Source organism: Parasteatoda tepidariorum, chromosome 4 (genome assembly GCF_982258835.1).
Source record: "Parasteatoda tepidariorum strain Cologne lab strain chromosome 4, Ptep-v5.0, whole genome shotgun sequence".
Lineage (NCBI taxonomy): Eukaryota > Metazoa > Arthropoda > Arachnida > Araneae > Theridiidae > Parasteatoda > Parasteatoda tepidariorum.
Genome location: NC_141758.1, coordinates 102,956,324 through 102,984,289, shown reverse-complemented (window position 1 = coordinate 102,984,289; position 27,966 = coordinate 102,956,324). Strand labels below are relative to the sequence as shown.

Sequence of the window (27,966 nt, the reverse complement as noted above, 5' to 3'; positions counted from 1 at the left end):
GTAACCTGCATGAGAAAATAATTATAGGTCTAATATGGGGCCCTGGCCCTATAGGTTACTGTGTATGTATATATATAATAATGTGTTGAATAGCGTTAAAATGAGGAAACTCCAAGTCAATATTCTGTATTACAACATGGCCCCATATTTCCTTTTAATATTGACCCATAATATTCAAACTGTACCTCGTATTATATTACCGGGTACTACTGTAACCTACATGAGAAAATAATTATAGGTCTAATATGGGGCCCTGGCCCTATAGGTTACTGTGTATGTATATATATAATAATGTGTCGAATAGCGTTAAAATGAGGAAACTCCAAGTCAATATTCTGTATTACAACATGGCCCCATATTTCCTTTTAATATTGACCCATAATATTCAAACTGTACCTCGTATTATATTACCGGGTACTACTGTAACCTACATGAGAAAATAATTATAGGTCTAATATGGGGCCCTGGCCCTATAGGTTACTGTGTATGTATATATATAATAATGTGTTGAATAGCGTTAAAATGAGGAAACTCCAAGTCAATATTCTGTATTACAACATGGCCCCATATTTCCTTTTAATATTGACCCATAATATTCAAACTGTACCTCGTATTATATTACCGGGTATTACTGTAACCTACATGAGAAAATAATTATAGGTCTAATATGGGGCCCTGGCCCTATAGGTTACTGTGTATGTATATATATAATAATGTGTTGAATAGCGTTAAAATGAGGAAACTCCAAGTCAATATTCTGTATTACAACATGGCCCCATATTTCCTTTTAATATTGACCCATAATATTCAAACTGTACCACGTATTATATTACCAGGTACTACTGTAACCTACATGAGAAAATAATTATAGGTCTAATATGGGGCCCTGGCCCTATAGGTTACTATGTATGTATATATATAATAGTGTGTTGAATAGCGTTAAAATGAGGAAACTCCAAGTCAATATTCTGTATTACAACATGGCCCCATATTTCCTTTTAATATTGACCCATAATATTCAAACTGTACCTCGTATTATATTACCGGGTACTACTGTAACCTACATGAGAAAATAATTATAGGTCTAATATGGGGCCCTGGCCCTATAGGTTACTGTGTATGTATATATATAATAATGTGTTGAATAGCGTTAAAATGAGGAAACTCCAAGTCAATATTCTGTATTACAACATGGCCCCATATCTCCTTTTAATATTGACCCATAATATTCAAACTGTACCACGTATTATATTACCGGGTACTACTGTAACCTACATGAGAAAATAATTATAGGTCTAATATGGGGCCCTGGCCCTATAGGTTACTATGTATGTATATATATAATAGTGTGTTGAATAGCGTTAAAATGAGGAAACTCAAAGTCAATATTCCGTATTACAACATGGCCCTGTATCTCCTCTTATATTGACCCATAATATTCAAATTAGACCACGTATTATATTACAGGTTATTAATGTACCCTACTAGAGGAAATAATTATAGGCTAAATAGGGGGCCCACAATGTGGCCCTATAGGTAACTACATATGTATATATATAATAGTGTGTTGAATAGCTTAAAATGAAGAAATTCGAACTCAATTGACAAGTTGTAATTCAATTTGGAATGTCTTTGCTTTTGAGTTAGATTTTCTATTGCTCCGTTTCAATAATGAAATGTATAACAAGAGAGAGATGTGTAAAGCACATGTTAGTGTGGTGTGTAAAGCTCTTTTTGATAGCACCATTGCATTTCATGGCATTGCGACTGAGAATTTCAGAATTAAATTTTTTTACATTTAAATTTATTTTTAATGTATCAATTACAGTTCGTTAATTTTTTTTAAATTTGTTTTATATTAGATTTGGGAATTAGTAAATCACTGAAAGGCAGATAGAAAATTAGAAAAGAAAGTTATTAAAAAAAAAGTTAAATATGAATACGAATTTTTTTTCTCCAAAAAATATAGTTTTATCTCTAAGGTGATTATTATTTTTGATTTTATTTATTTATTTATTTTAAAAAAAACTTTCCTTTTTTTTACGAATTTCCAAATTTTATAACAAAACAGTAATTTAGACATCAAAGAAACATAAAGCCATGCGATTGGCTAGTTCATTAAATAGAAGTAGGATTTTTTTTTCTACTACAATGTAAAAGTTATAATTAAGCGTTCTAATTTATTATCATGTTGTATGAAGCTGATGTTATCATTGTCAAGCACGGTTAAACTTTTTTTTTTAATTTTTTTTTCTTTAGTCCCAATAATAAATAGAAGGGGATGAAAAAAATAATTTCATTTGTTGTTTAAATTCAGTCATGCGGTAAGTAAGAGGTGCAGTTTTATCTGGCACACTCCCACCCATTTGCCTCATTTTGCCGAGTGTTAAAAAAGATTTTTAAAAAAAAGGGTGAAAATAATAGGATTCAACGATAAGCTTTAATTAGATGCGAGATACTCTTTAATGAACCCACCCTCGTCGTCTGATTGGCCCCTAAAAAGCAAGAAAATAAAAACGCTTCTTTTTAATTGGAGCGCAGTTTGCATTAAAAATTACTTTTACTCGCAATTAATTTTTTTACTCCCACTTTTTTGTTGACTTCGCGCGAGGAGATGAAGTCGGATCGATATTGGCGATGCGTTGGCTTCTTCTTTTGGCAACCCTGTGGAAATGTGTGCTAAAGCAAAATAGAAGACGCGTTTCAGGAGTTAATTCTTTAAATCGGAGTCTGCCTCCTTTCTTTCTACCTAAATATATATCCCTCTGCAGTACATACATCTATTTTTTTCTTCTTTTTGTTGTCGCATTTACTTGGCGAAAGAAGAACGTAACCCTCTCCTTCCAAAGGGAAAAAACAAAAAGAATCTTATCACAGGTTGCTGTTTTGGCGCGTTTATGAATAAATTGTTTATATTTCTGCAAAAAAAAAATTTCCTTCAGTTTTTTATTGTTTTCAATAGAATGAGATCCTTTTCTTTTACACATATTATTAGTAACCTTAAACAGAAATTTTTGATTATCGTCTATGTTAGTGAATTTGTCCGAATTTCATAAAACCGTGCATTCTATTCTATAATTTTGTACAAGTAAATACATAACTACATGAAACTTTCAAAGCGAATTCTTATTTTGTTATCACTTGTTACTAACCTTGTACTTCTTAACAATTTTATGAAAAAGTTAATCAATTTATAATTCTAAACATTGCACGTTTGTAAATGCACATTTTTAAATTTCAGTTAATGTTAACTTAAAGCAGCGTTTCCCAAACTTATGACTTTTGTGTACCCTTTCTGAATTTTTCGTAACGCTGTGTACCACTAATAAAAAAATGAATGTATTTTTTTTAAAAATGTGTTTATTTTTCTTTTTTGGTACTAAGTTTTGTTAATAAGTTTATTTGAATCAGTGAGAAGGATGATATTGTTTTTGCTGTGATAAAAAAAAATTTTACTAAAGTTACAAATCACAACTGGGTTAACACCACTTTTTATTAACTATCAACTCTGCAAAATATAGCCAATAGAAAAATACGTAATCGTAAATTTTCATTGCTAGCTTTGTTTTTAAATAAGTTGCAAGATATTTCGCATAAAGAACGCGTACTCCCGCTAAACTGTTCCCGTACACCAAGGGGTACGCGTACCACATATTGAGAAACACTGACTTAAAACTTACGTAGGAAAAAAAAGCAAATAAATAAATAAAAATAGCCGTGGAGAAACACGTGTTTACTAAATTAAATAGAGGTTATCGAATTGAAATTTCTAAGAGAACCAACGCGGTTCAAGTCTTTCATTTTGTAATTTTTAAACACCGCCCCCCTCCAACAACAAAAACACTTGATCATTACTACTATTATTATTATAAGATATGCAAATAATAGTGCTTTTTCCAGACAGCATAAAAAGCGTGGAATACAGATTTTGATTTTTTTTACTACTCAGGTATATTAGGAACACTAAGTACAATTCTTTGTCCCTTTCTCTTAAAAATATCAGAAGACAGTGAAGAAAACGAAAGAAGAAAAAAAATACTGCAGGGGTTGAGAAAAAACTACTGTAAGCTTTAAAAAGAAAAAGAAGAAAAAAAAGGAGGGGGGAAAAAAAACTATTTATCTCTTAAGATCACATCAATGGCTTGATGCGTTAACAAGTAGTTAAAAGTAAATGTATTGTGTTCGTTAACATGACTAATGGTTCACGATTAGTTCTGCAACGTTGCTTATTGTTATTTAATAAAAGAGTTTTAAGTACTAGAAAAATACATGCGAGTACGCAAAACTTATATTTTTTCTCTTTTTTTTGTATATATATATATATAGATATATAAATAAGGCGTATAGTTTGTAACAGGGGTTTCCAACTTACATTAGGCCGGGGGCCGCAATTAAGTACACCAGTCAAATGGCGGGCCGCAACTTTATTAAAATTTTTTATGGGACTCTTTTATGTTTGAAGGAACATTAAATATTACTGTCAGATTTTTATCAAGTTGTACAAAACAAAAGTATTGAATTACAAATTAAAATAAGAAGTAGATTTTTACCTGAGAAATAAATTTTTTGCACCAAATTTCACAGAAACGAAGAATAGTTTTTTTTTCAACGAAGAAAAATACTTTAAACCAATATAGATTTTTTGCGAAAATTGTCCGCAAAAATGACAACTAATATATTTTAGTTCGCGGGCCACAAAAAAAGGCTGGGAGGGCCGATGTGACCCGCGGGTAACCAGGTGATCTCTGGTTTATAACATATTGCTGTAAATCGAAACATTGATCACTTTTATGATTTATTATACATGAAAACGGTTAAAATCTGGAGTTCGAGCTTTATAATCAAGTGCTATTAGTAAAATGATTTATGTTTCCAATTTATAACAAGATAAGAATATCAACAAGTTTCTGTATCGATATTTTTTTAACAGTTTTTATGGATAACTGCATTGTAAAAAAATATCATTTAACACTTTAATAAGTTATGATATTTTTCTGATTGCTTTAAAAACTTTGCTTTAAATTATTTCTATATTATTATATTCTATATCCTATAATATTATGTTATATATTCTATACCATTATAATCTATGTTCTGTATTATTATATTCTATATTATTGCACCTACAATAGCTTAGCAAGATTTCTAAAGGTCAAATGGTCAAGGTTATCCTCCACTGATTAGCTTATCATTTTGCAAGTCAATATTTTTTTGACAGCTTTTATGGATAACTGCAGTGTAAAAAGATATCATTTAACACTTTAAGTTATGATAACATTTGTCTGATTTAAAACCTTGCTTTAAAATATTTCTATATTATTATATTCTATATCCTATAATATTATGCTATATATTCTATACTATTATAATCTATGTTCTGTATAATTACATTTTATTTTATTGCACCTTTAATAGCTTAGTAAGCTTTCTAAAGGTCAAATGGTCACGCATATCCTCCACTGAGTAGTTTATCATTTTGTATACACTTTTGAATTCTCGAAGCATAACATTGCATTTGTTAAAATCTACTAAAATGAGACAGAAAGGTTTAAAAAAGAAATTCAAATTTATGAGTTTAAAACAAATCATCATTCATCATCTATTTTCTCTTTTTATGATTATCATTTAGGATCAAGATTCCTAAGTAAATAGCGCGATATGATTCGTAAATAAAACACCTCCCTATTCCTGTCCATTGAACTGTTACCTGCTTATTGAACAGTGTCATCCTTTATTCATAATTGAATTTATCGATTTTATACTATAAATTCGGATTATCATTATGGCATAATTCGAGTACTATACCTTTTGTAATTCATTTTTAAGTTTCGAAACATAGGCTGATTCTGAATATTCCTTAATTAGAATAATAGGGATATTAGTCATGCGTTATATTATCCTTTATTTGAATTCGTGTTTAAAAGTTTATCTAATTAATTATACTTTTATTTTTTTAATTTGCTCAATTGCTGTATTACGAGGTGAGTGTACCTTTTTATTTTGTCTTTAAAAATTGAAATGTAACTAGGCAATCCTATATATTTAAACCTAACTATACGAGGATTGAGATATGATTTTAGCTATGAAATATAGATAAGTTATGTACTTTCGGATTTTAAAAAGTATCGGTTTAACACTCTTTATAAAATAGGACAATCAAGTCAGTTCAATGCGCTTACTGCAGTTTTTCAAAATTTGAAACGTACCAAAAGCAATTATTTTATACATTTCAAACTTAACTATGAGGATGATGTTAACTGTGGGTTATACTATATGTTGGATTTAAAAACATTACGCCTTATTTTTATCTATTTTTCTTAAATAGGACAATCAAGACGATTTAAGCTTGTACTGGATTTGTAAACATTTGAAGCATACAAAACGTAAGTTGTTTTGGTATATTTTAGACTCCATGACAATTAAGATAATATTAGAATAACTATGGATTACAGCATCTGCTATGTACGCTTGCGTTTAAAATCTTGTCAAATTTAAAATGCATTTTATGAAATTTGACAAACAAGGTGGTTTAATGAAAAGTACTATATTTTTTAAAATTTACTACGTACTAAAGGCAGGTTGGTTCTGTATGTTTCAAACTCTATCATGATTAGGATAATATTTTATTAGCTACGTATTACGGTATCCGCTATGTACATTTGAGTTTAAAAACATATTGATTTAATACTTTTTGTAAAATTCGGCAATCAAGTCAGTTCAATTCGCTTACTGTATTTTTTTAATATTTGAAACGTACCAAAAGCAATTTATTTTATATAGTTCAAACTCTATGATGATAAGAATAATATGAAAATGGCAATGGATTATAGTATCACTATGTACGTTAGAATGGATCGAAAAAAGTCAATTTTTTAATTCATTTTTGAACGCTTTAGTGCGGAAAAGTTGTATGTTGTACAAAGAATAAAAACAGCATGAAATTTTTTAAACGCAGTCAACATCTTCCGTTCACGCAACGAACTTAAAATTAATAAAATGTTAAAAAATTCATTTCTTTATAAAAAAAAAAAATTTAAATTTGTCAAAAACGTTTGAAAAAAATTACGCTATAGTTTTTTATGCTTGTTGGATGGTTTGAATAACCTGTATGAACTAAACTTAGATCAATAATGTAATTTTTTACATTCGCGCAATGTTTTCTTAGGAAACGCATATTTTCCAATTTTTCGTAATTTTCACTGTGCTTGTGTTCTTGCATTATGCCTGATCAGAATAACCATGAAACACACCACGTGACCCGTCGAGATCCATCTACATCCTACACAATGATTATTTCTATGTAGTTTTTACATTATATTTACAGATGATTACAAACATTTTCAATGGAATAGGATTCTCTGGTTTATTTCACTGTTTAGGCTCCTTTTTTAATATCCACTGCAAATTCGATTTCTGAGTTTTTGGAAAAATGAAGTTTCACTGAATCTTAGTGTTGCTCAGATATTTCCATCTATGTTCGCATGTTTTATTCCAAGTTTTACATGTCTTTCCATAGAGCCGTGATGACTCAAGAGATAGAGCGTTCGCTTTCCAATGAGATGAACCGGGTTCGAATCCCAGCGATGGCTGGTCGATACGAATGCTGGCCGACCTCAGTGCTGGCGTAAAATATCCACAGTGGTCATGGGTTAGAGCCCCCTTGCAGCAAGACTGACCGTGGCAGGTTTTTGGTATTTTCCTCTCGATGTAACACGAATGTCGTTTAGTTCCCTAAAAAAAAAGTCCCCCACGAAGGAAACCTTTCTCCCAATACCTGATCCAGGAGTTCCCTTGTCTTCTGGATTGGATTCAAAATTACAAGGCTATGGAGTTGAACATCAGTAGTCGTAAACCCAAACAATTGGGCAGGTTGTTCAACAATACCTTTCTACAGCCAGCAAGTGTCAGGAAAACTTTAGTTTTTCTCTACTCAATTTGGCGCCAGAATTGATGAGTGATTTTATATCATTTTCACTTAAGTGTCGCAACATTGGCAGAAGATATGCCACACAGAAGCTTCGAATAAAGTATGTGAAAATGGAGCTAGAGATGATCTCAGAGCAACACTGAAGTTCACAGAACATCAGTTATGCCTTGTTCTGACCAAGCATAATAAGTGAAATGAAAATTACGAAAAACTGGAAAACTGCTTTTTTTTCCCTCCTAAAACTTTGCACAAACGCAAAACACATAGACATTAATCAAAATTTTATTTATTTAGGCTATTCAAACTATGACACAAACAAGAAAAACTAAAACATGTTTATTTCAAAAGTCTTAACTTAAAAAAAATTTAAAAAATACAAATTATTTTCCAAGTTTTTATTAATTATAAGTACCATGCGCCCACGGAAGATATTAACCGATTTTTAAAAAAAAAATTAAGCCATTTTTATTTAAAGTGCTAAAGACAACTTTTCCGCTCTAAATCATTCCAAATTTCATTAAAAAAAAGCAATTTTGACTCACTCTGTTAAAATTTTGGGTTCAAAAGCATATCGGCTTAATTATTTTTACTAAATTAGACAATCAAGAATGTTCAACGCGAGTACTGTATTTTTTAAAATTTAAAACATATCAAAGGCAAATTTATTCTATGTATTTCAACTCTATGATTGTTATTATAATAGAATATTAGCTATGGCTTATCGCATCCATTACGTACGTTTCGGTTTGAAAGCATATCGGCTCAATACTTTTCATAAAATTGGACAATCAAGACCGGTTTAATGACAATTAGACCGGTTAATACTGTATTTTTCAAAATTTAAAAGGTACCAAAAGCAAGTTGAATCTATATATTTCAAACCGCTTGATTATTAGTGTAATAGAATATTAGCTATGGTTTATCGCATCAGTTACGTACGTTTCGGTTTCAGAACATATCGGATTAATACTTTTTATAAAATCGGATAAACAAGACAATTCAAGTACGGATAATCAGGACAATTAAATTCGTTTTTAATACTCGAAATACATTAAAGACAAACTAATCCCATGCAGAGAAAAATATCTGATAAAATAACCATATATTAGTAATGATAAAATAACTTAGGAATTAAAAATCCAAATATACGGTACTCATTACGTAAGTTTTACGTTCATATGGTAACAGTTTTTCTGGAAATTCGGGTTTTCAAAGTTATAGTTTTTATAACCAAGCATTCACTAAGAAATGCAAAACTGAAAGTAAATTTCACCGAATCTGTGGTTTTTTATGTCATGCTAAGGCAGTGATTCTCAACCTTTTTTTTTGTTGCGGCACACTTTTAACGATTTCGAAATTTGACGGCACACAATGAAAAAAATTAGATTAAAAGTTGTTTAATTACTTATAATACACTGTCTTAAATAGTTTGTGATCATAATTTTGAATGTGAAATAAAATAATATACACTACAAAAGCACGTTTATTAAGGGAATAATTATTTCTTTCAACTAATCTCTTATTAGTTAGTAACAGTTATTTTTTTTTTTTTTTTTGCTAGTTATTAATTGTTAACTTGTTTTCTGTAGGTCTTAACTGTTAGTTTTTTTTACATTAACTGTTATTTTCTTGTGATTTCTTGTTAACTAGTCTTTTTGCTAATTATTAATTGTTAGCTTATTTTCTTGTTAGTTGTCCTTTGTCAATTTGTTTTTTATATATTTGTTTTTCAGTAATCCATTGTTAATTTGTTTATTAATTGAATAGCTTACTTTAATGATTAGCTTTTATTTCCGTTTGAAAGTTAATATTTAGCTTGCTTTCCTTTGCTTTAATTAATAATTTCAACAGTCGTTACATTTCCTACTTATTTCAACATTTTTTTAAATTGTGTGTCCAAGACAATTTAAACACTTCCATCTTATTTTAACTCATTTTAAGATTGTCAGAGACAAGACAATCGCTGACAAAGATGTTCACGTGGTTAAAGCGTGGAAAAATTATAAATTATATATATATATATATATATATATATATATATATATATATATATATATATATATATATATATATATATATATATATATATATATATATATATATACACTTTTCTTTAATTTAAACTTTACTCATAATAAAAAGAGCATTATAATTTTTATTGTATCATTTCTAATATTTGGCGGCACATTTTAAGAATTTGGCGGCACAAAAAAGTGCCGCTGCACAGTGGTTGAGAATCACTTCTCTAAGGTATCTAGATAAAATTATCTAATTTTACCACCTATTATAAAGCCAAATTTCCGCATTAATTTTACCAAAATCATTACCAAAGCACTTCGGCAACAATCACAGATCTTTTTTTGCTCTCCAAAAACCTGAAACACTGTAAATTTTACCAAATTCTGGTAGTTTTGACAGTACTTTTTTCTCAGTGCATGTATTTCAAGCCTAAATGGCAGACAAGCCTTGTATCTTTGTTATGGCTCCACAGTTCCTAAAGGGGAATCCTTTCTTTTTAGCCACCTGTTTTTGTGAAAGTAATTTTAGTAGCACATTTTTGTTTAGGACTGTAGCTAATGGGGTGAGAAAAAACATGTGTCCAGAAGAAGATTTATCTCACGTTCTCCTTTAAATACTTCACGTCGCCAAATGTCATTCTTGATTCGTCACGGATCTTCTTGAAACGGATCTTTCTTTTTCGGGGGGAGACACCCGTTTTTTTTTTCTTGGAAAAGTATCGCCATAGTTTTTACTTCTTGAATAGAATTATTCATTTGTTATTGTTTGTATCGATATATTCACTGGATATTATTTGTATCGATATATTCACTGGATATTATTTGTATCGATATATTCACTGGATATTATTTGTATCGATATATTCATTTGTTATGATTCAATTGTTATTATTCATTTGTATTGTATATAAATCTTCATGGACGTATTTGTAAATTTCATTCCTAACCATAAGTATTTTTAATTTTCAATGTATTGATTTCGATATAATTATCGCTAATTATGAGTCAATTTCTTATCACTAATTATAAGTGAATCACAAATTATCTCCTAGTGACTTTACACCAGTAATTTGTATACAACTAGCTGAATACCCGTTTTCGTTCGGGGTAAATTAATACTGAGAAACACTACGAAATAATACTCTAAACTAAAAGGTATATACCGACACAATTAAAGAGCTTGATGAAAGAACCAAGTAAGTGACATTTTTAGGGGAAGTACTCAATCAGAGAAAATAACATAAAGTGGTTATATCAATGCGGGCATGTTTAATTTTACTTTAATCTTACCATAACTAATTCACATTAGTTATTAGTATGCTTGCATGAATTTTATTTTAAATTTAGCAGTGGTAAATAAAGCAAAGAATTATTATTCCCGTCTTATAATAAATTGGTAATAAAATAGATCGGTTACAATTTCTTCTTTTCGTTCTGAAAATGTCACTTGCCTGGTTCTTTCACTAAGTTTTCAATTAATAAAGCTAAAAAATTTCAGTTTTTTTTTATTTTATGTTATTTGTTGCCCTTATCGGAGCAAACCGAGCTCGTTTTTTGTAGTTCATCCCATTAGAATAAAGATAAAATGTCTTTAACATCACATGGCATGATGCTATTGATTGCGTCCAACTCATGACAATCAAAATTTATCCCTATCAAGTAAATTTCTCCGTACATATCCTTCTCAAGGGGACGTAAAACAATTATTTCCGAAGTGTCGGTATTGAAACTGCTTAGTATGGGTGCAGTTAAAATAATCACCGAATATAGCAATATGATATTTTACATCTTTATTAGTATATACGGAACTTATTGCATAACACTTCGACAATTAAGTTTTGTACAAAATACACTTGTCGGTAGTAGTCAACTAGAGCCGATTTTCTTTTTTTCCTTTTTTAAAAAGAATTCTTATTAGAACTTGGAAAAGATTTTGGTGCAGAAGCATTTGAGGGGTGAGCAAGAGTACTCAGATTTCGAAAAAGGTCATTTAACCCATTTTCGGTCAAAGGTGCGCAAACGCAAAATTTCAATAAATATTTTTTCGATACCCGGAGCCTCCACATTTTTATTATCTCTCTACTCTTTCGTCTAAAAGTGAAATACTATTAAACTGCATAAAACATTTTTGAAGCTAGAGAAAAATATTTTCCTTTAAAAATACATGCACTTGATATTAATTATTATCACAATACTGTCATTTCTGTTGATCAGAAGAAGGGGGCGTAGCTCAGATGGTAGAGCGCTCGCTTAGCATGCGAGAGGTACCGGGATCGATACCCGGCGCCTCCACTTTTTTATTATCTATCTACTCTTTCGTCTGAAAGTGAAATACTATTAAACTGCATAAAACATTTTTGAAGTTAGAGAAAAATATTTCACTTTAAAAATGCATGCACTTGATATTAATTATTATCACAATACTGTCATTTCTGTTGATCAGAAGAAGGGGGCGTAGCTCAGATGGTAGAGCGCTCGCTTAGCATGCGAGAGGTACCGGGATCGATACCCGGCGCCTCCACTTTTTTATTATCTATCTACTCTTTCGTCTAAAAGTGAAATACTATTAAACTGCATAAAACATTTTTGAAGCTAGAGAAAAATATTTCACTTTAAAAATGCATGCACTTGATATTAATTATTATCACAATACTGTCATTTCTGTTGATCAGAAGAAGGGGGCGTAGCTCAGATTGTAGAGCGCTCGCTTAGCACGCGAGAGGTACCGGGATCGATACCCGGCGCCTCCACTTTTTTATTATCTATCTACTCTTTCGTCTAAAAGAGAAATACTATTAAACTGCATAAAACATATTTGAAGCTAGAGAAAAATATTTCACTCTAAAAATGCATGCACTTGATATTAATTATTATCACAATACTGTCATTTCTGTTCATCAGAAGAAGGGGGCGTAGCTCAGACGGTAGAGCGCTCGCTTAGCATGCGAGAGGTACCGGGATCGATACCCGGCGCCTCCACTTTTTTATTACCTATCTACTCTTTCGTCAGAAAGTGAAATACTATTAAACTGCATAAAACATTTTTGAAGCTAGAGAAAAATATTTCACTTTAAAAATGCATGCACTTGATATTAATTATTATGACAATACTGTCATTTCTGTTGATCAGAAGAAGGGGGCGTAGCTCAGATGGTAGAGCGCTCGCTTAGCATGCGAGAGGTACCGGGATCGATACCCGGCGCCTCCACTTTTTTATTATCTATCTACTCTTTCGTCTAAAAGTGAAATACTATTAAACTGCATAAAACATTTTTGAAGCTAGAGAAAAATATTTCACTTTAAAAATGCATGCACTTGATATTAATTATTATCACAATACTGTCATTTCTGTTGATCAGAAGAAGGGGGCGTAGCTCAGATGGTAGAGCGCTCGCTTAGCATGCGAGAGGTACCGGGATCGATACCCGGCGCCTCCACTTTTTTATTATCTATCTACTCTTTCGTCTGAAAGTGAAATACTATTAAACTGCATAAAACATTTTTGAAGTTAGAGAAAAATATTTCACTTTAAAAATGCATGCATTTGATATTAATTATTATCACAATACTGTCATTTCTGTTGATCAGAAGAAGGGGGCGTAGCTCAGATGGTAGAGCGCTCGCTTAGCATGCGAGAGGTACCGGGATCGATACCCGGCGCCTCCACTTTTTTATTATCTATCTACTCTTTCGTCTGAAAGTGAAATACTATTAAACTGCATAAAACATTTTTGAAGTTAGAGAAAAATATTTCACTTTAAAAATGCATGCACTTGATATTAATTATTATCACAATACTGTCATTTCTGTTGATCAGAAGAAGGGGGCGTAGCTCAGATGGTAGAGCGCTCGCTTAGCATGCGAGAGGTACCGGGATCGATACCCGGCGCCTCCACTTTTTTATTATCTATCTACTCTTTCGTCTAAAAGTGAAATACTATTAAACTGCATAAAACATTTTTGAAGCTAGAGAAAAATATTTCACTTTAAAAATGCATGCACTTGATATTAATTATTATCACAATACTGTCATTTCTGTTGATCAGAAGAAGGGGGCGTAGCTCAGATTGTAGAGCGCTCGCTTAGCACGCGAGAGGTACCGGGATCGATACCCGGCGCCTCCACTTTTTTATTATCTATCTACTCTTTCGTCTAAAAGAGAAATACTATTAAACTGCATAAAACATATTTGAAGCTAGAGAAAAATATTTCACTCTAAAAATGCATGCACTTGATATTAATTATTATCACAATACTGTCATTTCTGTTCATCAGAAGAAGGGGGCGTAGCTCAGACGGTAGAGCGCTCGCTTAGCATGCGAGAGGTACCGGGATCGATACCCGGCGCCTCCACTTTTTTATTACCTATCTACTCTTTCGTCAGAAAGTGAAATACTATTAAACTGCATAAAACATTTTTGAAGCTAGAGAAAAATATTTCACTTTAAAAATGCATGCACTTGATATTAATTATTATGACAATACTGTCATTTCTGTTGATCAGAAGAAGGGGGCGTAGCTCAGATGGTAGAGCGCTCGCTTAGCATGCGAGAGGTACCGGGATCGATACCCGGCGCCTCCACTTTTTTATTATCTATCTACTCTTTCGTCTAAAAGTGAAATACTATTAAACTGCATAAAACATTTTTGAAGCTAGAGAAAAATATTTCACTTTAAAAATGCATGCACTTGATATTAATTATTATCACAATACTGTCATTTCTGTTGATCAGAAGAAGGGGGCGTAGCTCAGATGGTAGAGCGCTCGCTTAGCATGCGAGAGGTACCGGGATCGATACCCGGCGCCTCCACTTTTTTATTATCTATCTACTCTTTCGTCTGAAAGTGAAATACTATTAAACTGCATAAAACATTTTTGAAGTTAGAGAAAAATATTTCACTTTAAAAATGCATGCATTTGATATTAATTATTATCACAATACTGTCATTTCTGTTGATCAGAAGAAGGGGGCGCAGCTCAGATGGTAGAGCGCTCGCTTAGCATGCGAGAGGTACCGGGATCGATACCCGGCGCCTCCACTTTTTTGGTTACATGTAGTTTTCATCCTCGCATCGTGTTTGACACCCCCCTTCCAATCGCTGAAAGGGAGTGGCTGGGTAGGGCAAAGGGGTTAGTGTATGTTTGCAGTCATTGTCATGCCAAGGACTAGATACAAATTTCGCCAATGTGGGGAATCGCAACTTGGCAGCTCATAACGTAAAAATATACCCCTATTCTCCTGCAAAAGTTGACTGCGCGTGCTCGAGAAATCGAAACTGCAAAATAATGGAAAATCGCACTCCTAGCTAGCAATATCGATATCATAAGTAGAAATTGATGTTTATAAATACTCATTCCACAAACGTACGAGTTCGCAGCAGATTATTTTGCCAAAATATTAATCTAAAAAAAAGATGCAGATCCCTTTCTTTCTCACAAATCGCAAAACTTATCTTCAATAGTCGTTTATTTTTCTTGGCTAAATATATTATGACATTATATTTCGTGCAAACATCAAGAGAGGGTAAAAACCTTATATTAGATACAACCCCAGAAGTTCAATTGTTTGTATTCGATTTTTATAATAAAAATAAGTAAAATACGAAAATAGTGGTTTTTTTTCCATCGCTTTTTTTTAACACAATGCTAAAAACATTAATTGCAGAAAATGCTTGGTAATAAGCTTTCCTTAATACCAGCTAATTCAAAAAATTTATTACTACCACTTGATAATGACTCCCAGTTCGTCTGTCCCGAAATGGGAGCTTTGGTTGGAAGTGTGGAATTATCTGTAAAAGTAAAGCAATTTGTTTAATACAAAATCTTTTTTTCTGCTTTATATGTTCATTATTAAATGCAATAATTCTAAGAAATTGAAAAGAAAAAGAAATATTCTCAATCGACATAGCAGCACCCAATAGGTTTAGTCTTTAAATTAAATTATATCATACTTTTTCATGAATAGTACTTATTGCATTAAATTTAATATATATCTGAGCAACTCGATATTAATAATTTGTAAAATTTATTCTTTTTTAATTCTGATTTATTCTCTTTAGAGGAACATCGTACTTAAAAAATTCTAAAACTAAGGAATCTTATTTTTAAATTTTTTTTTTCTAGAAATCATAAGAAAACTTCATAAGAAATTTTTTAGGACATCAAAGCTTGGTCAGTTTTTCCCAAAGAATGTTATTTTCTGTAACTAAAACATAGCATATAAACTTAATGAAGGTTTGGATTAATATTCATTTTAAAGTTGGATAAATTTATTTAATTCTTTATTTTTTATTTAATTGTCATTGATTGAAATCATTTGAAGCATTCAGTCAATTAAAATTATTTTTACATCAGATATTTAATAGATAGTTAACTTCACTTTTTTGATATATTTTATAGAGATATGGGACTTATTTTAAGTATTTAAACAAATATTAAAATTATTTAAAAGAATTTAAATAATTATTTAAATTTTTTTGAATAGTTAAGATCACTTTAATATTATAATTTTTAGCAAGAGGTTCAGTGGTATATTGATCGAATTCTATATATTAGCAATCAACCTTGTATTACGGACTATATTCTTCTTTTTTTGCAATCATATGAGAATTATTTTAAATATTTAAGCAAATATTAAAACAATTTAAAACAAATTTGAGCAGTTATTAAATTATTATTATTTTCTTTCTCTTCTTTTTTTGAATAGTTAAGATTTCTTCAATATTATAATTTTTAATAAGGGTTTCAGCGGTAAAATTTTTAAATTATTTTATTAGAAAATCTGAACTTAAATGACATATAATTGCTTGATTTAAATCAAATTGATTGAATTCTATATATACAGGGTGTTTATAAATTCCCGGACCCATTTTGCTGTTTAACTCATAAAATAATGAAGATATAAACAAACTTATGGCATTTATTGATGGAATAACTCATATATTTTCCTTTTCAGGTTTGAATATCTTTACTTTTGTAAATATCGTCTACACGTGTGGTTAATTTCAGATAATTTCATTTTCCTGTCTAAATATCTGTACTTTTCTAAATATCGTCTGCTTATTAATTGTATTTTTTTTTGGCAACTATTGCAATGTTATGTTTACTTTCTATGTGATGTTTTATTCGAGCGGATATTAAGCAGAATGCATACATCGACATGCTTGCCGCTACCTGGCGTGAAATTGACTTCTCTTCTTCAGGAGCGCAACAGCCCTTTGCAGGCCTTGGCTGCCTCAACAGCACGCCTTCTCCAGCTCCCTCTGTCCATGGCAATGTCGGGTTTTGCATTTTGTTGAGGTTTCTTAACTTGAGTTTTTTTTTCCGGGGTGGGGTAGTTAGCCCCACGCCCAACCCCCAACCTGGAGGACCAGGGTGTTCCTCTTGGTCTGGTGTCTCCCCTCCGACCTGTCCGGCTTGGGTGACCCTGCCAGTAGCTAAGCTACCGCCGGCATAGCTCTCGGGATCGACAACACACACAAACCACACCACCACGATAAGGTGGGAACACCATCGGTGTAGGTTTCGACTTGATATTCTATCGACTTGATATCGACTATCGACTTGATATTCTCCGTGCGACGAAGGGGGCACACGTGGAAGTTCATTGACAGGGATCATGAAACTTTTTGAGTCTATCTAACCATTTATGTTATTAATTTTAATCTATCTTTATTATTTTATGAGTTATTAGACATCAAAATGGGTCCGGGACTTTATAAGCACCCTGTATCTTAACAATCAAGCTTGTATTACAGAGTAAGACTAAAACATACTAGAAAAATTTTTTTTTTTTAAGAGACCTGTCGAATATGGCTTTACCTAAGCTAATTCTTACTCATACCTTAATCTTAACTTCATTTTTATCAGCTCTAATTCATTATCCAAATACTTATTTTACATCCTTATTTATATTATATATTAATATTACATATTAATAAAGGCTTGTTTACTTGTCATGATTTTTTGATCTAAGAGTATTTTATTTCGAATTTCAATTGGGAAAAAATTTTGTGAGTTGGAATTTTTAATATTTCAAAACTTTGTAAAACACTCGTATATTTAAAAGTGCGTGATAAAAGCACATGATGTTCATGAGTCAAGTATTAATTTTACTTTATGCTGTATTATTTTAGATTAATTCTTATTCACTGACATATATTTTGATTGTGACAATCAAGATATGTCGTAATATTTTAATAAATTCTTAATAAACTTCGTAATTTCTTAATAAAATAAGTAGGTGCAACTTTCATGATTTCACTTCATGAGTAGTACAATTTTCTTAGCTTAGAAATAGGAAGATTGGCGAAATAAATGTGTCAATAGATTTTTATTTTTTAAACAGTTTTTTAAATAGTTTTTTTAGAGTATATTAATAAATAGTATTTTTTAGATGTCAAAATTGACTGATTAGGGGATTAATTATAAAAAAAAACTTGTCAAAATGAAGAAATAATATTTATTTTTATTTATTGCTAAAAATCCATTCATTTTTAGTTAAGAAAAAAGGATTAACTGATCATATGTTTAGTCCCACTTCAACTCCGTATCCTTGTTATTTTGAACCCAATCCAGAAGACAAGGGAACTCCTGAACCAAGTGTTGGGAGAAATGTGTCTTCGTCGAGGACTTTTTGATGGAACTAATCCGTATTTGCGTTACATTGAGAGGAAAACCACGAAAACATATCATGGTTAGGCTGACGGCAAGGGGACACTAACCCTTGATCCGTCTACCGCTTTTGAAACCTGTTCATCTAATTTAAAGGCGAACGTTCTTTTCCTGAGCCATCATGGCTCTTATCATAAGATTGAAATATTCAGTTTAGTGAAGTTCAATTTAATTTTCATTAGTTTGCAGTTCAGTTAAGTTTGCAACCATGTTAGTGAGAAAGTTTTTATTGTGGTTTCTAAAATGTTATGCAGACGACTTCTTTCTCGTATTTCTTTGTGAGGAAGTAATAAAAGATTTTTTAAATTCTTTTTTGGGGTAAATTTTACCATTTTTTTTTAAAAAACTTTATTTACAGACTATTGTATAAAAGTACTTAATGAGCATTTTTCTGATTTTAGGTTTAAGCATTAAAACAAGGTTTAAAAAGGTTACTTTTCTAAAAACTTACTTAAACAAGTCACGCATTCATAACTATTATATGATACTAACTTAATTTGAAAAATATTTGCAATTTTAACCATGTTTCTATAACCCTTAGATCAAGAGGTATTCACTGCACAGTTTCTGACATCCCATGTATAGAAAACTCAAAGTCTAATTTGATTAAAAGTTTAAATATTTAACCACAATTTTTTTAAAAATTTATTAACTTAATTTAGCTGTGTTTCGATATAAATGAAGATAATAGTTTTTAAAAATATTAAGATATATATATTCATATTTTAAAAATATTAATATAAAATATTAATTAATATTAGAAGAGGTAATCATGTAATCAAATAAATGTTTGAATAAAATTTACTAGAAAAATCGCTAACAGGAAGAGTAAAATAAGATTTAAAAAATAAAATTTTTTACTTATAAATGTACCATGCAATTAAAATCCCCAAACAAGTAATAGTTTTAAAAAATAAATTATATTTTAAAATAAAGAATTTCTTTTAAGAAAAATTTAAATATAGAAAATAATGTTTTTAAATACAAATAAGGTTTTTAAAAAACAATTAAATATTTTTAAAACAAAGAATGTTTTTTGAAAATAAATAATATTCAACAAAATAAGAATTTTCTTATAAATAATAATAAAAATTTGATTTTCTTTAAATAAAAAAGCAATATTTAAAAAATAATAATAATAATTCCCTTCAACCAGTAATAAAAATAAATAATGATTTTAAAAAATCAATTTAGATTTTTGAAATTAAGAATTTCCTTAAACTTATAAATAATGTTATTAAAAATAAAAATTCCTTCAATAAGAATGCTTATATTTTTAAAAACAGGAAATTCCTATTAAATTTCTTTTAAAAAACAAGCTTTTATTTTAAAAAATATAATTTTTAAAAACAAAATTTAAAGAAACATGTCTCTAACTTCTTGATTGTTGAAAACATAATACTGTTAGTTCCCCTTTCAGTTTCAAACAAAGTAAGTACATGATCTTATAATCTTTTTTTCCCCCAAGAAATTGCTGAAAAGGTTACAAGCGCACCACCCAAATGTGAGGAAGAGCGTCATGCTCATCCTCGTTATATATTTTATTCTATAAGTTTCATCGGCAATAAACATTTGGTGTAAAAGCGGCGATAATCGCGCCAAGCTAGTTTACGGGCTAAGCAGTAGAATCATATGAGGCTTTTGAGTCGAAGGGGAGGGAAAATGAAAACCTGGTCCCGAGGATGAAACAACTACGACACCACTTTTTTATTATCTATCTACTCTTTCGTCTAAAAGTGAAATACTATTAAACTGCATAAAACATTTTTGAAGCTAGAGAAAAATATTTCACTTTAAAAATGCATGCACTTGATATTAATTATTATCACAATACTGTCATTTCTGTTGATCAGAAGAAGGGGGCGTAGCTCAGATTGTAGAGCGCTCGCTTAGCACGCGAGAGGTACCGGGATCGATACCCGGCGCCTCCACTTTTTTATTATCTATCTACTCTTTCGTCTAAAAGAGAAATACTATTAAACTGCATAAAACATATTTGAAGCTAGAGAAAAATATTTCACTCTAAAAATGCATGCACTTGATATTAATTATTATCACAATACTGTCATTTCTGTTCATCAGAAGAAGGGGGCGTAGCTCAGATGGTAGAGCGCTCGCTTAGCATGCGAGAGGTACCGGGATCGATACCCGGCGCCTCCACTTTTTTATTATCTATCTACTCTTTCGTCAGAAAGTGAAATACTATTAAACTGCATAAAACATTTTTGAAGCTAGAGAAAAATATTTCACTTTAAAAATGCATGCACTTGATATTAATTATTATGACAATACTGTCATTTCTGTTGATCAGAAGAAGGGGGCGTAGCTCAGATGGTAGAGCGCTCGCTTAGCATGCGAGAGGTACCGGGATCGATACCCGGCGCCTCCACTTTTTTATTATCTATCTACTCTTTCGTCTAAAAGTGAAATACTATTAAACTGCATAAAACATTTTTGAAGCTAGAGAAAAATATTTCACTTTAAAAATGCATGCACTTGATATTAATTATTATCACAATACTGTCATTTCTGTTGATCAGAAGAAGGGGGCGTAGCTCAGATGGTAGAGCGCTCGCTTAGCATGCGAGAGGTACCGGGATCGATACCCGGCGCCTCCACTATTTTATTATCTATCTACTCTTTCGTCTAAAAGTGAAATACTATTAAACTGCATAAAACATTTTTAAAGCTAGAGAAAAATATTTCACTTTAAAAATGCATGCACTTGATATTAATTATTATCACAATACTGTCATTTCTGTTGATCAAAAGAAGGGGGCATAGCTCAGAATGTAGAGCGCTCGCTTAGCATGCGACAGGTACCGGGATCGATACCCGGCGCCTCCACTTTTTTATTATCTATCTACTCTTTCGTCTAAAAGAGAAATACTATTAAACTGCATAAAACATATTTGAAGCTAGAGAAAAATATTTCACTCTAAAAATGCATGCACTTGATATTAATTATTATCACAATACTGTCATTTCTGTTGATCAGAAGAAGGGGGCGTAGCTCAGATGGTAGAGCGCTCGCTTAGCATACGAGAGGTACCGGGATCGATACCCGGCGCCTCCACTTTTTAATTATCTATCTACTCTTTCGTCTAAAAGTGAAATACTATTAAACTGCATAAAACATTTTTGAAGCTAGAGAAAAATATTTCACTTTAAAAATGCATGCACTTGATATTAATTATTATCACAATACTGTCATTTCTGTTGATCAGAAGAAGGGGGCGTAGCTCAGATGGTAGAGCGCTCGCTTAGCATGCGAGAGGTACCGGGACCGATACCCGGCGCCTCCACTTTTTTTTTATTTATCTACCCTTTCGTCTAAAAGTGAAATACTATTAAACTGCATAAAACATTTTTGAAGCTAGAGAAAAATATTTCACTTTAAAAATGCATGCACTTGATATTAATTATTATCACAATACTGTCATTTCTGTTGATCAGAAGAAGGGGGCGTACCTCAGATGGTAGAGCGCTCGCTTAGCATGCGAGAGGTACCGGGATCGATACCCGGCGCCTCCCCTTTTTTATTATCTATCTACTCTTTCGTCTAAAAGTGAAATACTATTAAACTGCAGAAAACATTTTTGAAGCTAGAGAAAAATATTTCACTTTAAAAATGCATGCACTTGATATTAATTATTATCACAATACTGTCATTTCTGTTGATCAGAAGAAGGGGGCGTAGCTCAGATGGTAGAGTGCTCGCTTAGCATGCGAGAGGTACCGGGATCGATACCCGGCGCCTCCACTTTTTTATTATCTATCTACTCTTTCGTCTAAAAGTGAAATACTATTAAACTGCATAAAACATATTTGAAGCTAGAGAAAAATATTTCACTCTAAAAATGCATGCACTTGATATTAATTATTATCACAATACTGTCATTTCTGTTGATCAGAAGAAGGGGGCGTAGCTCAGATGGTAGAGCGCTCGCTTAGCATGCGAGAGGTACCGGGATCGATACCCGGCGCCTCCACTTTTTTATTATCTATCTACTCTTTCGTCTGAAAGTGAAATACTATTAAACTGCATAAAACATTTTTGAAGTTAGAGAAAAATATTTCACTTTAAAAATGCATGCATTTGATATTAATTATTATCACAATACTGTCATTTCTGTTGATCAGAAGAAGGGGGCGTAGCTCAGATGGTAGAGCGCTCGCTTAGCATGCGAGAGGTACCGGGATCGATACCCGGCGCCTCCACTTTTTTATTATCTATCTACTCTTTCGTCTAAAAGTGAAATACTATTAAACTGCATAAAACATTTTTGAAGCTAGAGAAAAATATTTCACTTTAAAAATGCATGCACTTGATATTAATTATTATCACAATACTGTCATTTCTGTTGATCAGAAGAAGGGGGCGTAGCTCAGATTGTAGAGCGCTCGCTTAGCACGCGAGAGGTACCGGGATCGATACCCGGCGCCTCCACTTTTTTATTATCTATCTACTCTTTCGTCTAAAAGAGAAATACTATTAAACTGCATAAAACATATTTGAAGCTAGAGAAAAATATTTCACTCTAAAAATGCATGCACTTGATATTAATTATTATCACAATACTGTCATTTCTGTTCATCAGAAGAAGGGGGCGTAGCTCAGATGGTAGAGCGCTCGCTTAGCATGCGAGAGGTACCGGGATCGATACCCGGCGCCTCCACTTTTTTATTATCTATCTACTCTTTCGTCAGAAAGTGAAATACTATTAAACTGCATAAAACATTTTTGAAGCTAGAGAAAAATATTTCACTTTAAAAATGCATGCACTTGATATTAATTATTATGACAATACTGTCATTTCTGTTGATCAGAAGAAGGGGGCGTAGCTCAGATGGTAGAGCGCTCGCTTAGCATGCGAGAGGTACCGGGATCGATACCCGGCGCCTCCACTTTTTTATTATCTATCTACTCTTTCGTCTAAAAGTGAAATACTATTAAACTGCATAAAACATTTTTGAAGCTAGAGAAAAATATTTCACTTTAAAAATGCATGCACTTGATATTAATTATTATCACAATACTGTCATTTCTGTTGATCAGAAGAAGGGGGCGTAGCTCAGATGGTAGAGCGCTCGCTTAGCATGCGAGAGGTACCGGGATCGATACCCGGCGCCTCCACTTTTTTTTTATTTATCTACCCTTTCGTCTAAAAGTGAAATACTATTAAACTGCATAAAACATTTTTGAAGCTAGAGAAAAATATTTCACTTTAAAAATGCATGCACTTGATATTAATTATTATCACAATACTGTCATTTCTGTTGATCAGAAGAAGGGGGCGTACCTCAGATGGTAGAGCGCTCGCTTAGCATGCGAGAGGTACCGGGATCGATACCCGGCGCCTCCCCTTTTTTATTATCTATCTACTCTTTCGTCTAAAAGTGAAATACTATTAAACTGCATAAAACATTTTTGAAGCTAGAGAAAAATATTTCACTTTAAAAATGCATGCACTTGATATTAATTATTATCACAATACTGTTATTTCTGTTGATCAGAAGAAGGGGGCGTAGCTCAGATGGTAGAGCGCTCGCTTAGCATGCGAGAGGTACCGGGATCGATACCCGGCGCCTCCACTTTTTTATTATCTATCTACCCTTTCGTCTAAAAGTGAAATACTATTAAACTGCATAAAACATTTTTGAAGCCAGAGAAAAATAATTCACTTTTAAAATGCATGCAATTTATATTAATTATTATCACAATACTGTCATTTCTGTTGACCAGAAGAAGGGGGCGTAGCTCAGATGGTAGAGCGCTCGCTTAGCATGCGAGAGGTACCGGGATCGATACCCGGCGCCTCCACTTTTTTATTATCTATCTACTCTTTCGTATAAAAGTGAAATACTATTAAACTGCAGAAAACATTTTTGAAGCTAGAGAAAAATATTTCACTTTAAAAATGCATGCACTTGATATTAATTATTTTCACAATACTGTCATTTCTGTTGATCAGAAGAAGGGGGCGTAGCTCAGATGGTAGAGCGCTCGCTTAGCATGCGAGAGGTACCGGGATCGATACCCGGCGCCTCCACTTTTTTATTATCTATCTACCCTTTCGTCTAAAAGTGAAATACTATTAAACTGCATAAAACATTTTTGAAGCTAGAGAAAAATATTTCACTTTAAAAATGCATGCACTTGATATTAATTATTATCACAATACTGTCATTTCTGTTGATCAGAAGAAGGGGGCGTAGCTCAGATGGTAGAGCGCTCGCTTAGCATGCGAGAGGTACCGGGATCGATACCCGGCGCCTCCACTTTTTTATTATCTATCTACTCTTTCGTCTAAAAGTGAAATACTATTAAACTGCATAAAACATTTTTGAAGCTAGAGAAAAATATTTCACTTTAAAAATGCATGCACTTGATATTAATTATTATCACAATACTGTCATTTCTGTTGATCAGAAGAAGGGGGCGTAGCTCAGATGGTAGAGCGCTCGCTTAGCATGCGAGAGGTACCGGGATCGATACCCGGCGCCTCCACTTCTTTATTATCTATCTACTCTTTCGTCTAAAAGTGAAATACTATTAAACTGCAGGAAACATTTTTGAAGCTAGAGAAATATATTTCACTTTAAAAATGCATGCACTTGATATTAATTATTATCACAATAATGTCATTTCTGGTGATCAGAAGAAGGGGGCGTAGCTCAGATGGTAGAGCGCTCGCTTGGCATGCGAGAGGTACCGGGATCGATACCCGGCGCCTCCACTTTTTTATTATCTATCTACTCTTTCGTCTAAAAGTGAAATACTATTAAACTGCATAAAACATTTTTGAAGCTAGAGAAAAATATTTCACTTTAAAAATGCATGCACTTGATATTAATTATTATCACAATACTGTCATTTCTGTTGATCAGAAGAAGGGGGCGTAGCTCAGATGGTAGAGCGCTCGCTTAGCATGCGAGAGGTACCGGGATCGATACCCGGCGCCTCCACTTTTTTATTATCTATCTACTCTTTCGTCTAAAAGTGAAATACTATTAAACTGCATAAAACATTTTTGAAGCTAGAGAAACATATTTCACTTTAAAAATGCATGCACTTGATATTAATTATTATCACAATACTGTCATTTCTGTTGATCAGAAGAAGGGGGCGTAGCTCAGATGGTAGAGCGCTCGCTTAGCATGCGAGAGGTACCGGGATCGATACCCGGCGCCTCCACTTTTTTATTATCTATCTACCCTTTCGTCTAAAAGTGAAATACTATTAAACTGCATAAAACATTTTTGAAGCTAGAGAAAAATATTTCACTTTAAAAATGCATGCACTTGATATTAATTATTATCACAATACTGTCATTTCTGGTGATCAGAAGAAGGGAGCGTAGCTCAGATGGTAGAGCGCTCGCTTGGCATGCGAGAGGTACCGGGATCGATACCCGGCGCCTCCACTTTTTTATTATCTATCTACTCTTTCGTCTAAAAGTGAAATACTATTAAACTGCATAAAACATTTTTGAAGCTAGAGAAAAATATTTCACTTTAAAAATGCATGCACTTGATATTAATTATTATCACAATACTGTCATTTCTGTTGATCAGAAGAAGGGGGCGTAGCTCAGATGGTAGAGCGCTCGCTTAGCATGCGAGAGGTACCGGGATCGATACCCGGCGCCTCCACTTTTTTATTATCTATCTACTCTTTCGTCTAAAAGTGAAATACTATTAAACTGTATAAAACATTTTTGAAGCTAGAGAAAAATATTTCACTTTAAAAATGCATGCACTTGATATTAATTATTATCACAATACTGTCATTTCTGTTGATCAGAAGAAGGGGGCGTAGCTCAGATGGTAGAGCGCTCGCCTAGCATGCGAGAGGTACCGGGATCGATACCCGGCGCCTCCACTTTTTTATTATCTATCTACCCTTTCGTCTAAAAGTGAAATACTATTAAACTGCATAAAACATTTTTGAAGCTAGAGAAAAATATTTCACTTTAAAAATGCATGCACTTGATATTAATTATTATCACAATACTGTCATTTCTGGTGATCAGAAGAAGGGAGCGTAGCTCAGATGGTAGAGCGCTCGCTTGGCATGCGAGAGGTACCGGGATCGATACCCGGCGCCTCCACTTTTTTATTATCTATCTACTCTTTCGTCTAAAAGTGAAATACTATTAAACTGCATAAAACATTTTTGAAGCTAGAGAAAAATATTTCACTTTAAAAATGCATGCACTTGATATTAATTATTATCACAATACTGTCATTTCTGTTGATCAGAAGAAGGGGGCGTAGCTCAGATGGTAGAGCGCTCGCTTAGCATGCGAGAGGTACCGGGATCGATACCCGGCGCCTCCACTTTTTTATTATCTATCTACTCTTTCGTCTAAAAGTGAAATACTATTAAACTGTATAAAACATTTTTGAAGCTAGAGAAAAATATTTCACTTTAAAAATGCATGCACTTGATATTAATTATTATCACAATACTGTCATTTCTGTTGATCAGAAGAAGGGGGCGTAGCTCAGATGGTAGAGCGCTCGCCTAGCATGCGAGAGGTACCGGGATCGATACCCGGCGCCTCCACTTTTTTATTATCTATCTACTCTTTCGTCTGAAAGTGAAATACTATAAAACTGCATAAAACATTTTTGAAGCTGGAGAAAAATATTTCACTTTAAAAATGCATGCACTTGATATTAATTATTATCACAATACTGTCATTTCTGTTGATCAGAAGAAGGGGGCGTAGCTCAGATGGTAGAGCGCTCGCTTAGCATGCGAGAGGTACCGGGATCGATACCCGGCGCCTCCACTTCTTTATTATCTATCTACTCTTTCGTCTGAAAGTGAAATACTATTAAACTGCATAAAACATTTTTGAAGCTAGAGAAAAATATTTCACTTTAAAAATGCATGCACTTGATATTAATTATTATCACAATACTGTCATTTCTGTTGATCAGAAGAAGGGGGCGTAGCTCAGATGGTAGAGCGCTCGCTTAGCATACGAGAGGTACCGGGATCGATACCCGGCGCCTCCACTTTTTTATTATCTATCTACTCTTTCGTCTAAAAGTGAAATACTATTAAACTGCATAAAACATTTTTGAAGCTGGAGAAAAATATTTCACTTTAAAAATGCATGCACTTGATATTAATTATTATCACAATACTGTCATTTCTGTTGATCAGAAGAAGGGGGCGTAGCTCAGATGGTAGAGCGCTCGCTTAGCATGCGAGAGGTACCGGGATCGATACCCGGCGCCTCCACTTTTTAATTATCTATCTACTCTTTCGTCTAAAAGTGAAATACTATTAAACTGCATAAAACATTTTTGAAGCTAGAGAAAAATATTTC

General features: G+C 32.6%; 34 non-coding genes across 34 annotated transcripts; all 34 read left to right on the top strand.

Annotated features, from left to right (window-relative positions):
• Nucleotides 1-12,164: 12,164 nt before the first annotated feature.
• Nucleotides 12,165-12,237, top strand: TRNAA-AGC (transfer RNA alanine (anticodon AGC)). Its single transcript has one exon. It is a non-coding gene; the product is annotated as a tRNA-Ala (tRNA).
• A 156-nt stretch (nt 12,238-12,393) lies between these two features.
• On the top strand, nt 12,394-12,466 carry TRNAA-AGC (transfer RNA alanine (anticodon AGC)). Its single transcript has one exon. It is a non-coding gene; the product is annotated as a tRNA-Ala (tRNA).
• A 385-nt stretch (nt 12,467-12,851) lies between these two features.
• TRNAA-AGC (transfer RNA alanine (anticodon AGC)) lies at nt 12,852-12,924 on the top strand. Its single transcript has one exon. It is a non-coding gene; the product is annotated as a tRNA-Ala (tRNA).
• A 156-nt stretch (nt 12,925-13,080) lies between these two features.
• Nucleotides 13,081-13,153, top strand: TRNAA-AGC (transfer RNA alanine (anticodon AGC)). The gene has a single exon. It is a non-coding gene; the product is annotated as a tRNA-Ala (tRNA).
• A 156-nt stretch (nt 13,154-13,309) lies between these two features.
• On the top strand, nt 13,310-13,382 carry TRNAA-AGC (transfer RNA alanine (anticodon AGC)). The gene has a single exon. It is a non-coding gene; the product is annotated as a tRNA-Ala (tRNA).
• A 156-nt stretch (nt 13,383-13,538) lies between these two features.
• TRNAA-AGC (transfer RNA alanine (anticodon AGC)) lies at nt 13,539-13,611 on the top strand. Its single transcript has one exon. It is a non-coding gene; the product is annotated as a tRNA-Ala (tRNA).
• Nucleotides 13,612-13,767: 156 nt separating this feature from the next.
• On the top strand, nt 13,768-13,840 carry TRNAA-AGC (transfer RNA alanine (anticodon AGC)). Its single transcript has one exon. It is a non-coding gene; the product is annotated as a tRNA-Ala (tRNA).
• Nucleotides 13,841-14,225: 385 nt separating this feature from the next.
• On the top strand, nt 14,226-14,298 carry TRNAA-AGC (transfer RNA alanine (anticodon AGC)). The gene has a single exon. It is a non-coding gene; the product is annotated as a tRNA-Ala (tRNA).
• A 156-nt stretch (nt 14,299-14,454) lies between these two features.
• Nucleotides 14,455-14,527, top strand: TRNAA-AGC (transfer RNA alanine (anticodon AGC)). Its single transcript has one exon. It is a non-coding gene; the product is annotated as a tRNA-Ala (tRNA).
• A 156-nt stretch (nt 14,528-14,683) lies between these two features.
• TRNAA-AGC (transfer RNA alanine (anticodon AGC)) lies at nt 14,684-14,756 on the top strand. The gene has a single exon. It is a non-coding gene; the product is annotated as a tRNA-Ala (tRNA).
• Nucleotides 14,757-20,706: 5,950 nt separating this feature from the next.
• Nucleotides 20,707-20,779, top strand: TRNAA-AGC (transfer RNA alanine (anticodon AGC)). Its single transcript has one exon. It is a non-coding gene; the product is annotated as a tRNA-Ala (tRNA).
• A 156-nt stretch (nt 20,780-20,935) lies between these two features.
• On the top strand, nt 20,936-21,008 carry TRNAA-AGC (transfer RNA alanine (anticodon AGC)). Its single transcript has one exon. It is a non-coding gene; the product is annotated as a tRNA-Ala (tRNA).
• Nucleotides 21,009-21,164: 156 nt separating this feature from the next.
• TRNAA-AGC (transfer RNA alanine (anticodon AGC)) lies at nt 21,165-21,237 on the top strand. Its single transcript has one exon. It is a non-coding gene; the product is annotated as a tRNA-Ala (tRNA).
• A 1,301-nt stretch (nt 21,238-22,538) lies between these two features.
• Nucleotides 22,539-22,611, top strand: TRNAA-AGC (transfer RNA alanine (anticodon AGC)). Its single transcript has one exon. It is a non-coding gene; the product is annotated as a tRNA-Ala (tRNA).
• A 156-nt stretch (nt 22,612-22,767) lies between these two features.
• TRNAA-AGC (transfer RNA alanine (anticodon AGC)) lies at nt 22,768-22,840 on the top strand. Its single transcript has one exon. It is a non-coding gene; the product is annotated as a tRNA-Ala (tRNA).
• Nucleotides 22,841-23,225: 385 nt separating this feature from the next.
• On the top strand, nt 23,226-23,298 carry TRNAA-AGC (transfer RNA alanine (anticodon AGC)). The gene has a single exon. It is a non-coding gene; the product is annotated as a tRNA-Ala (tRNA).
• Nucleotides 23,299-23,454: 156 nt separating this feature from the next.
• Nucleotides 23,455-23,527, top strand: TRNAA-AGC (transfer RNA alanine (anticodon AGC)). The gene has a single exon. It is a non-coding gene; the product is annotated as a tRNA-Ala (tRNA).
• Nucleotides 23,528-23,683: 156 nt separating this feature from the next.
• Nucleotides 23,684-23,756, top strand: TRNAA-AGC (transfer RNA alanine (anticodon AGC)). The gene has a single exon. It is a non-coding gene; the product is annotated as a tRNA-Ala (tRNA).
• A 385-nt stretch (nt 23,757-24,141) lies between these two features.
• On the top strand, nt 24,142-24,214 carry TRNAA-AGC (transfer RNA alanine (anticodon AGC)). Its single transcript has one exon. It is a non-coding gene; the product is annotated as a tRNA-Ala (tRNA).
• Nucleotides 24,215-24,370: 156 nt separating this feature from the next.
• TRNAA-AGC (transfer RNA alanine (anticodon AGC)) lies at nt 24,371-24,443 on the top strand. The gene has a single exon. It is a non-coding gene; the product is annotated as a tRNA-Ala (tRNA).
• Nucleotides 24,444-24,599: 156 nt separating this feature from the next.
• Nucleotides 24,600-24,672, top strand: TRNAA-AGC (transfer RNA alanine (anticodon AGC)). Its single transcript has one exon. It is a non-coding gene; the product is annotated as a tRNA-Ala (tRNA).
• A 156-nt stretch (nt 24,673-24,828) lies between these two features.
• TRNAA-AGC (transfer RNA alanine (anticodon AGC)) lies at nt 24,829-24,901 on the top strand. The gene has a single exon. It is a non-coding gene; the product is annotated as a tRNA-Ala (tRNA).
• Nucleotides 24,902-25,057: 156 nt separating this feature from the next.
• TRNAA-AGC (transfer RNA alanine (anticodon AGC)) lies at nt 25,058-25,130 on the top strand. Its single transcript has one exon. It is a non-coding gene; the product is annotated as a tRNA-Ala (tRNA).
• Nucleotides 25,131-25,286: 156 nt separating this feature from the next.
• On the top strand, nt 25,287-25,359 carry TRNAA-GGC (transfer RNA alanine (anticodon GGC)). The gene has a single exon. It is a non-coding gene; the product is annotated as a tRNA-Ala (tRNA).
• A 156-nt stretch (nt 25,360-25,515) lies between these two features.
• On the top strand, nt 25,516-25,588 carry TRNAA-AGC (transfer RNA alanine (anticodon AGC)). Its single transcript has one exon. It is a non-coding gene; the product is annotated as a tRNA-Ala (tRNA).
• A 156-nt stretch (nt 25,589-25,744) lies between these two features.
• On the top strand, nt 25,745-25,817 carry TRNAA-AGC (transfer RNA alanine (anticodon AGC)). The gene has a single exon. It is a non-coding gene; the product is annotated as a tRNA-Ala (tRNA).
• Nucleotides 25,818-25,973: 156 nt separating this feature from the next.
• TRNAA-GGC (transfer RNA alanine (anticodon GGC)) lies at nt 25,974-26,046 on the top strand. The gene has a single exon. It is a non-coding gene; the product is annotated as a tRNA-Ala (tRNA).
• Nucleotides 26,047-26,202: 156 nt separating this feature from the next.
• On the top strand, nt 26,203-26,275 carry TRNAA-AGC (transfer RNA alanine (anticodon AGC)). The gene has a single exon. It is a non-coding gene; the product is annotated as a tRNA-Ala (tRNA).
• Nucleotides 26,276-26,431: 156 nt separating this feature from the next.
• Nucleotides 26,432-26,504, top strand: TRNAA-AGC (transfer RNA alanine (anticodon AGC)). Its single transcript has one exon. It is a non-coding gene; the product is annotated as a tRNA-Ala (tRNA).
• Nucleotides 26,505-26,660: 156 nt separating this feature from the next.
• TRNAA-GGC (transfer RNA alanine (anticodon GGC)) lies at nt 26,661-26,733 on the top strand. Its single transcript has one exon. It is a non-coding gene; the product is annotated as a tRNA-Ala (tRNA).
• A 156-nt stretch (nt 26,734-26,889) lies between these two features.
• On the top strand, nt 26,890-26,962 carry TRNAA-AGC (transfer RNA alanine (anticodon AGC)). The gene has a single exon. It is a non-coding gene; the product is annotated as a tRNA-Ala (tRNA).
• Nucleotides 26,963-27,118: 156 nt separating this feature from the next.
• Nucleotides 27,119-27,191, top strand: TRNAA-AGC (transfer RNA alanine (anticodon AGC)). Its single transcript has one exon. It is a non-coding gene; the product is annotated as a tRNA-Ala (tRNA).
• A 156-nt stretch (nt 27,192-27,347) lies between these two features.
• On the top strand, nt 27,348-27,420 carry TRNAA-AGC (transfer RNA alanine (anticodon AGC)). The gene has a single exon. It is a non-coding gene; the product is annotated as a tRNA-Ala (tRNA).
• A 385-nt stretch (nt 27,421-27,805) lies between these two features.
• TRNAA-AGC (transfer RNA alanine (anticodon AGC)) lies at nt 27,806-27,878 on the top strand. Its single transcript has one exon. It is a non-coding gene; the product is annotated as a tRNA-Ala (tRNA).
• Nucleotides 27,879-27,966: the final 88 nt, after the last annotated feature.